This window comes from Mytilus edulis, chromosome 1 (assembly GCF_963676685.1).
Source record: "Mytilus edulis chromosome 1, xbMytEdul2.2, whole genome shotgun sequence".
In the NCBI taxonomy this organism is placed as follows: Eukaryota; Metazoa; Mollusca; class Bivalvia; order Mytilida; family Mytilidae; genus Mytilus; species Mytilus edulis.
The window spans coordinates 55,101,199-55,110,237 of record NC_092344.1 but is presented as its reverse complement, the minus strand read 5'-3'; the positions used below and the strand labels follow the sequence as shown (position 1 = coordinate 55,110,237).

The 9,039-nt window shown below is 32.6% G+C and overlaps 1 protein-coding gene across 1 annotated transcript in view; it reads left to right on the top strand.

The window, feature by feature from the left end:
• The first annotated feature begins 3,748 nt into the window (after positions 1-3,748).
• LOC139485042 (G-protein coupled receptor daf-37-like) overlaps positions 3,749-9,039 on the top strand; it is a 55,968-nt gene continuing 50,677 nt past the window's right edge. Inside the window, exon 1 of the mRNA XM_071269156.1 lies at positions 3,749-3,841. The gene's annotated coding sequence lies outside the window, so the exon portion shown is untranslated. The remainder of the gene's footprint in view (positions 3,842-9,039) is intronic.

Genomic DNA, 9,039 nt, shown 5'->3' with positions numbered 1-9,039 from the left:
ACACAAATTTGTCTTTGTGTTAGAAATAAATAACATGACATTTATCAAAATGTGCTGTGAAGGTATTGAAGAGAATATTTAAAGAAAATCCTTAAAGAATAGTCTTTTATATCTCCTTATCTTTATTCTAAAAGTTTTAAAAAAAAAGGATCGTTGTTTCCTGGTCACGGTTATGCTACAATTAAATGTCTCCTGAAAATTACTGCAGCTGCTACCTTTCAATCCGCATTCAAATATATCTTTTGAGTTTCATATTAAATCAGATATTCCTAATATCTCACAGTACTATCATATTTCTATTTTAGTGAAATATATTTATAAACATATTTGATAGTATTCCATTCATAAATAACTGAGTATTCAATTATGCTTTTCATATCCCAGTAATGTTGTAAAATCGTTGACCGAATAACTTTTTGCAGCTATTCTTACTTAAAATGTGTGCACGAATTACCTCCTCATTTAAAGGAAACACAACAAACAAAAAAAACCCATATGAATTGCTTAAAATTACATTATATTTGATATGCTATTGTTTTATTTTTAATATGTACTTGTCACCTGTAATTAAGAAAGTAAAGTGCTTTCTAATGAGACAAATCGTTTTAGAAATTGGACATTGTCATTTGTTGCTTTATATCATATTTGTATCTCGTTCAATATTTTTATATATAAATCAATTTTTTGGTTTGAGTTTTTTTTTAACAAGTGTCATTTCGAAGCCTTTTATAGCTGACTTTGCGGTATGGGTTTACTCTGTTGTTGCCGTCTTTGGATGACCTATAATTGTAAATTTCTATGCCATTTTGTCTTTGGTGGAGAGTTGTAATAATGAAATTAGATAATTGAAATGAACTTACGATGAACAGCTTTATCTTATTTACTGGTGAAATGCTTTGATCGACCACTAGCTGCGTAATAACTGTCATCCTCTTCAAAATAAAAACAGAAAATTACGTCAGATGATATTCTGTTTAATATGTTAAGAATGGTACATTTATAGACAAACATCAAGTTATCAAGTACACACCTAATATTGTTTAAAAAAATGCATACCTGCATGAGGTTTTGTCACATGGTAATACCACTTTATGGAAAAGTTTAATCATATTAAACTGTATATCGTTTGATTTTTTATATATCAACTAGAAGAAACGTTCAAAACTTGGTTATTGGGAAATTTGAATGAAGAACAATCAGTATGGAGAACCATTTATATGGTTAATTTGAAGGGGAACAAATTATTATCTAAAATGAATATTGATTGGAAAATTTTAAAATTTGTCGAAACCATTTATCATATATGATGAAATAAGAGAAACATATTTTTCAAACAATGGAAATTGTCTCCCTCTCACACGAAAGAATGATAAAAGCAGGTTTTTGTTTACACAAAGACAGTATATGTTATACTTTTTTTTCAGCTGTCCTTCGCTCTGTCTACCCGTTACGCATTTTTTCCCATTCCTCTGGACACATTTTTTGGTCTATTCACTGTTTTACTTCTGGTTTGCCGAAAGCTTATAATTAACTGATCTTATTGAAAAATCACTTCAAACCGACTTAATAACAGAAACACATACGTTCATTCACTGAAGTAGCAGAATACATGGTACTTTATCATAATTATTCAGAATTCAACATTAGGAAACGTAAGAACCAAAACTAGAAAATTTAAGAGCTTACAAATGCATACTGTCGCTAAACCAATTTGAATGAACAAAGCAACCTTCAATTTGAAGGGGAACAAATTATTATCTAAAATGAATATTGATTGGAAAATTTTAAAATTTGTCGAAACCATTTATCATATATGATGAAATAAGAGAAACATATTTTTCAAACAATGGAAATTGTCTCCCTCTCACACGAAAGAATGATAAAAGCAGGTTTTTGTTTACACAAAGACAGTATATGTTATACTTTTTTTCAGCTGTCCTTCGCTCTGTCTACCCGTTACGCATTTTTTCCCATTCCTCTGGACCCATTTTTTGGTCTATTCACTGTTTTACTTCTGGTTTGCCGAAAGCTTATAATTAACTGATCTTATTGAAAAATCACTTCAAACCGACTTAATAACAGAAACACATACGTTCATTCACTGAAGTAGCAGAATACATGGTACTTTATCATAATTATTCAGAATTCAACATTAGGAAACGTAAGAACCAAAACTAGAAAATTTAAGAGCTTACAAATGCATACTGTCGCTAAACCAATTTGAATGAACAAAACAACCTTCATGTTTTCTTTTGGGACAAGTTATTTAGGTAAAAGACTTAAAAACATTTACACGAAAGTATTTGCAAGAATTTTATTGAAAGAATTTGATCGAATTCATTTTTCTAAAAACTGTAAGTTATATTATTATCCATTGTCTTTTATTTTTTTATCTAAAATGAATGAAACGGTTGTTTTGACTCATTTCATTATTCTTTTACGGAATTTTTCCTGACATTTAGTTTCAAAGACTTTGGAAAAGAAGGTTGCAATAATTGTCTTCTGGTCTTTTATTCTTATCTTTCACTGGACAAAAATGACGTTATCGACTAGTTTGTCTCGATAGGAAAAACACTTAAATATCTAAAATAGAAAATCTATAAAGTTACTGTAAATGTGTCTATCCTCGTGACCGATTTTCAAAGTTAATGGAATATTCACCACGAGCATTGTTAATAAAAACAAGAAAACAATCTACACGAAAACATGTTGAATGACAAGGTATGGGTTGGAACAATTAGTAGCGGATGAAAACGATTTTGATGGAAAATACATAGATGAATGGATACCAAATACCATTGATTAACCAAAATTGGTACCCCGAAAACTTTCCTGATCAAAATCCATAACATAATAACTTAGTTAAAGTTTCAAGTCAATTGATCCTGTCTGGAAAAAAGAAGCTAAACAATCACCATAGAAATGAGATGTGATATTCTTAATACTTATCTTTGCAAAATAATATTGACTTGTCCCTATGTGGTCTCTTAAACTGAACTGTTCCAAATGTATTATATCGATGTCATCGGCAGATGACACCATCGTTAATGAAACAAGACATTATAAATTTCGTTTGTCAAAAGTGTTTTTCTGAATTTACCTTCATCAGGAATGCTAAAACCTAAACATTTGAAAGTACGAGCATCTTTTTAAACAAAACAGGACATAAACAGAACGTGCAGACAAGTTTATGCTTCAAATAGCATATAGTTTTTAAGGATAAAACTTTAAAATGTTGTACTTTGTCATTGTTACATCTATAATATCAGATTTCAATTTATATATCATATAATAATTCAAACTTGGGTCTAAATGATACCAATAAATATAGCACTATGTTTTACATCATTCCGTTAGTTCCATGCAGAGACATCATGCCCAAATATTCTGTTCAAAAACTGAAAATGTTCAAATTTGTTTAACCGTAAATTAGGAATGTAGAGTTTAAACATTTAAACATTGACAAATGCATATGTATTTGTCATTTAGATTAAATAATAATTTGCCAATACCAATCTAGTGTTTTATTCTTTTTTATGTTATCTGTACAGTACCAGATATCAAGTCCATAAATCATTTGCCATTAACCACTTCCTCTTTTCTTCAATGTTAGGTAGCCTTAATAATAAATGATTATTCCACACCATTATCCTTTCTCAGTTTATATACTGTCTTTTCATCAGCAAATGATTAGGGCCAGTGGAAATCTATCGTACATTTAACGATCGATTCATGATAGCCGATAAAACAGAACAATTCCTACGAAGACATTCTGTTTTGTACAACGGTATGAAAAGAATGTACATGGAGATATATATATGCTCTACGCATTATTAGTGAGGTAGGAGCATTTTTTGTTTTATTTTATTTTCATTAATTAAGTTTATTTTTTTCCTTTTAATTATTTGATAAGATTGAATGTCTTTCGAATAATACAATGATGTTAAAAGCATGCTTAAATCTTTTGAACTTATTAAAAGGAATATGACTTTTTAAAAAGAGGGACGAAAGATACCAGAGGGACAGTCAAACTCATATATCGAAAATAAACTGACAACGTCATGGCTAAAAATGAAAAGGACAAACAGACAAACAATAGGACACATATGACACGAAAGACGAAATTAAGCAACACAACCAAACATAAGGTTAATGTTTGTAATGCTCATATCTATGGTGGTACAATTTAGTCTATTCGTGAAATTAGAGGCATAACTTAATCTATATGAATGTATAAAATCAGACTTCAGGTTAACTTGAAATGTTTTCAAGTACATACTATATATCAAGTCAAGTTTATTAAAGAACCTTCATTGTTTGGTCTATGATATACTTAACTTGACTGGTGATATTATTTCATGAAAGAAACTAAAAGTATGTAACGTGTTGAATTTTCCTATTCTGTTAAATAATCCAACACGGCTCATTGAAGAAAAATGTCTATTTAGAGTATTCTTATTTTCAGAGTTACATTTATTTAACTTGCAAACTCAATGACGTACTGACAAACCAGAACATTATTCATATTGTATGCATTTTTGGATGTAATTAAACTGTTAAACAAGCTCTATTCCAAGCGCCATGGTAGTCAAAATTTATTTGTGTTCAGACAAACACAAAAGACAATATGAAAAGCAGAGAAATTTTATACAGTCCTATTGAAATGAACTTTAAAATATCATCTTTAACTCTGAAACACTGAAATGTTACCTTTTCCCAGTAGCAAAATTTTACATATAATTTTAAAAACAACACTGACCTTTTTTATTTTTACCTTTTCAACACTTACCAAGGTAACTACGTTCAGATAAACATGTTCGGTCAGTTTTGACTCTTAAACAAGTGACGCAAAACAATCGACCATTAAAGTTCTTTTGCTATAGAGTAACATTGTATGTTTGTATGGCATAGTTATATAACTTTATCTTAAGTCAAATGTAATAAATATTCTAAACTGACGAAATCATGCTATAAAGTTTAAAATTATGAATACTTTTCGTCTTAAACTCCTGGCAGCGAAATATTTTCATCTCTTAATCAATATATGACTGTGTTGCCAAGACTTCTACATTGTCAAAGTTGGTATTATTAGTTACATAGTGTGTTAGTGACCTAATATGATATATACAGGGTCAGTAAATTCCATATGGGGTGAGAGCGAACTTACCGACTATCATTATTTGTTGAATTTAGACTAAAGTTATCATAACACATCTTCTTATTTCTGTATTAAAGTGTTCAAGTGTTCAATTTTAAGAACCTTCTTCAATTGGTCTGCACTAAAAAAAACTAATGTAAACGATAATTGTCTATTATCAACAACATTGATATAACAATATTAAACAGAACTTTCAATACTTTTAAATAATCAAACAGTACCTAAGTCGTAAATCCACTACTAACCGTGTATGGAAATAAGCCCCGCCTTCCTACTAACCTAATATGGAATATACACGGTTTCCACGAGGTCTCTTTTAACCAATCATATTCCTAGAAATGTATAGGAGGTAAGAAAAAAATGTTTAGCTGGAGTTATCCTGTATTGTCAGATTCGTATGACATCTAAAACACAAAAACAAAACAAGAGTTGTGTAACATTGCATCTTTCAAATTTTTAATATTCTTAAAATCCAATGATCTATTTTAAGAAAAATCTGTAGATAAAAATTCGCCTTTGAAACTAAATCTTATAGCGGAAAATATTACGTAAATCATTGAAAATTGCTTAATATTGCCTCAAATATTAACTTAAATACATAATCGCATTTTTTTTTGGCAAAACGGCATCGATTCTGTTTTCTTATTCAATTGTTCATCCAAAAAATAAAAAAAATTCCTATAACAAATTGTATCGATAAAGTGAAGCATTTTTTAAAAAGGGGGGTGATTTTAATCTTTAAATGATGTACTTTTTCGTAATAATTTTTATTTCGAGCATCAAAGCCATAAAAAAATGAAACGAAAATACGATAAAAATGCTTGCTATAAGATAAATATCTTCAATTGCCAAATATAAGTTTTACAACTAAGTTTTATACACTTAAGGTAGGGTTGGTACACGCCGAAATGACAATAAACTCTATAAACACAGACTGATATTTGGCTTTAAACAAAAAAATAATGTTATAGCATGCATTACACGGAACATTAGTCAGCATAGAACATACGAACAACTGTAAAAAGTATTTTGGCTTACTAGAACCGGATTTAACTGTGTGAAACTTTTAAATTTTTAATAAGGGTCTTAGTGATACAATATCAGAAATGCACATTCAATTTGCAAATCGCACCAAAAGTCTTACTGACAAATAAAATTTAGTTCTCAAACCTCTTCTGTAAGGGCGTGCGTATGTACGTTCTTGCAGGATTCTGATCCTTGACAGGAACATAAGTCGGTACATGCAAGGTTTTGGCCGACACAAACACACGACTTTTTACATTGTGATTTTCCCTTACACGAACACACGAGATCATGTAGAAAATCTGCTGACATGTTTCCTTCAAAGAAGACAGGATGCAAGGAATCTTTGAATGATTTCCATCCGTATTCCAATGGTGAAGGTAGGGGTGGTTTTGCAAGAAAGGAAGCATGCCAAATTTTGGTCTGAAATGAGGCACGAAGGATATGCTGTCGAAGCGCCGCTTCAGAGGGAGGCAATCTGACAAGACTGGAATCCTTGCTCGTAGCAAGCTTAACGCGCAGTTTGTTAATGTCCTGATGGCAGGATGCATAGTTCTTCTTTTGGTCGTAAAGCCTTGCCACAAACCGTCTAGAGCATGATATGGCAGTCTCTGTGTCGGAATCTCCTAAATTGTATAGATCACTGAAATCAAATGCTGCCTCTTTCAACACTTTAAACACTGACTTTTTACCAATTCCAAATAGGGAAGATGTAGTGTCACACCCAGAGAGAGCATGTACGGCAGGAAGAACTCTACAAATGATTTCAGGGAGTGAAGAACACAGTTGGTGAATTGGCAAAAACCTTCGATTATCTTTCATAGTACCAATATTTCCCATTTGGACCCAAAATTCACTCGTGTTGGTCATCTGTTTGAAAAAATGAATACAGAGAACAATGACGTCTGTATCAGATGATTTTATAATGATCCTGCCTTTTTTCCCTAATTCCTTCAGTCTTTTGTCTGCATGTAAAGCCTGGAGGATCATGCCAGTGTCTGCCTCTTCCTGAGTACTGAACAATTCAGGACATTCAACGACTTCCTGGTCAGAAATTACTTTTGCAATTTCAGGATCTTCAAAGGAACCTGCCATATAATAAGTATGTCCAGGGAGTACAAATAGAGGATTGCTTTTAATGAACTTGACCAGGAAGTCACCAAAAAATCTAATGAGAGCCTGCTTGTTTTCTTTAACAGAAAGAAATTTCTTCCAGTCGGGGACATTTCTTCCTTCAATTACTTGAAACACCTTTGCATGAGCAGTGACTTTGGTACGACGTTCTCGTTCAGCTGACTTAGTGGAGTGTTTTACATCATATCGATCAAAAACATCGGCAACTGTGTGTGCTTTAGTAAAACAACTGGCTAAATAATTGCAATAGGTAAGTGCAAGATCTCCAAAGGTTTTATGTTTCTTTGCATCCATGGACTGAACTATAGCCATACCATCTCTAATGTAAGTTGTCAATGAAGAATCAAAATCTGGCAAAGAAAGAACTGGCGAGACTTCATTTTCAAACTGTTTCACTAAATCTGATTTACAAGATTTTCTGATTGTTCCATCTTCATGGAACAGAGAAACTGGGATAGGCCCAAGTGGAAGTGAGAGAATACTGTCAATAGTAACATCATCTCTGCTGTTAGCCAAAACAAGAGCACGCCTGAAAACAATTTCTGGATTGATACGGCCGGTTATAATTTCGCCAAATTTACACTTGAGGGTTGTCTTAGCGTTCATATGTTCAAATGTTTTCAATTTGGACTTGGTAATAGGGCTATAGAAGCTTCCGATTTGGTCTACAGAAAGCGCACTGTTAACAAATTTTCTGTACATATTTTCTCCTTCATTGACAGCAGAAAGCAAAGAATCCTGAACTTCTCTAGTAGCATGCATGCCTGTAGAGATATTGATGAGACAAGGAGGGTGGGCATCTATATCAAAGGGATCAGTCATAGTTTGGTTCAAATGGGTAACTATATCTTGTACTTGTTCTTCGTCTCGCTTCAAAGCTGTTTGTTTGATTTCCTCATGCGAATTGTCACTTTTGCATGTAATACCTGCTCTGTCATTCATTGCATTACTAAAGGACGCTAATAAATGACGAGTCAGAGTCCATCTTATCAGAGCAGATTTCTGATTTGTAATTCCAACGATACCACCTGAACCCTTTTAATCTTTAATGATCGTTTTTTCAGTGCCCATATCACTCCAAATACCATTGAATGTGCCTATTTTTTGTTTGATAGAAAATTCTCCTAGTTTAAAAGCCGATTCGATCTCTGCTGGTAGTTCGAGCATATCGAGAATATATATAGGCATCCATCTAGAGTAATTTGTACGGTTGGTAATGAAAAAATAGGGCAGCATTTTGGATGAGGACATCAAATGTGACGACCAATTACCTTCTCGTTCTGCTCGTACATTTGACAACATAATTTGGACGGCAACCAGGAACATGTCCCAATATTTGAAAGTAGGTGATGTATCGTGTCCCCATTCTTTGAACATACAGATAAGAGGTTGTACATGGTCTTCAAACAACTTTTCCAGTCTAGTTTTAATTTCTGGGGCTTGGTCCGTTTGATCCCATATACTTGTATGGAACTCTAACAACACATTCCAGAACGCAGATGGTATCTGATCGAAGTAATCAAAGGTCCTACACCAGTGTATAAATGCTGAGATAAAAAGAACTTGTAGGGCTTCAAACATAAGCGTGAACCCTCTGACAGCCCTGTTAAACTCTTTGCCATTCAACATAAGTTCAGCTGTATTTCCAGCATACACACCAGAATCCACCAACAAATCGCGAAGACCGCCATCAGCCCAAAGTTTCCCGATAGAGGCTAAGAAAC